The sequence below is a fragment of the Lygodium microphyllum genome, unplaced genomic scaffold, assembly GCF_053477565.2.
Source record: "Lygodium microphyllum isolate KBCC unplaced genomic scaffold, Lygodium_microphyllum_v1.1.10 scaffold_42, whole genome shotgun sequence".
Lineage (NCBI taxonomy): Eukaryota > Viridiplantae > Streptophyta > Polypodiopsida > Schizaeales > Lygodiaceae > Lygodium > Lygodium microphyllum.
In genome coordinates, this window is record NW_028229525.1 from 199,257 (window position 1) to 199,986 (window position 730).

Below are 730 nucleotides of genomic sequence, written 5' to 3' on the forward strand. Positions count from 1 at the left end.
CTAATGTCTAAGGGTAGTAGAAAATTAAAAGATAGCGAAGTTATCATCTATTTAGAGACGAGCGAAGAGCAGAAATGATATAAGGGCAACGCAAGACATTCCGCTTGCACGGTGTTTGTTATTTTAAAAATGGTAGTTTCGTTTGTGCGAGTTGTTTGATATATTTTTATATCGTTTAAGATTTAATCATTCTTTAATGCTCAAACAATTAAAATTGCATGGGAAGGAGGATTTATGAAGTTCTTGCCAATATCAGATCTTAAGGATCTATTGTTTCGACTAGAAAGTTTATTTGGCAAATCGACCTAAAATATCATAGTTTCTTTTTTGTGCTGTTTTGTAGATATAATTGAAACTTAATATCAGTGTTTAGGCATTTTAGTTATTCTTAAACTCATTAATCCTCATATGATTTAATATGGCTAAAGAAAAAAAATAAATTTCCATACAGGGGTTCCGGATTAGCTTAATTGGTAGAGCAATGGACTGTTAATCCATAGGCTGTAAGTTCGAATCTTGCATCCGGAGTTTAAAAAGAAATAAGCAAAATAGGGATGGGATTTAATTAATGAGAGCTAGTCTGCGCTTTTACGTTTTCTAAGTGCTCTGATTTCATATCCTGGATAACGGGAATGTATCTTTTTCTTAATATATGTTGTCCTATTTTATCGGCAAATGTTAAAGCTCCGATTATTGGCTTATCTTGGCAAGGATTTAACCTAACGCATAT

At 32.5% G+C, this 730-nt stretch overlaps 1 non-coding gene across 1 annotated transcript; it reads left to right on the plus strand.

Annotated features, from left to right (window-relative positions):
* The first annotated feature begins 455 nt into the window (after nucleotides 1-455).
* TRNAN-GUU (transfer RNA asparagine (anticodon GUU)) lies at nucleotides 456-528 on the plus strand. Its single transcript has one exon. It is a non-coding gene; the product is annotated as a tRNA-Asn (tRNA).
* Nucleotides 529-730: the final 202 nt, after the last annotated feature.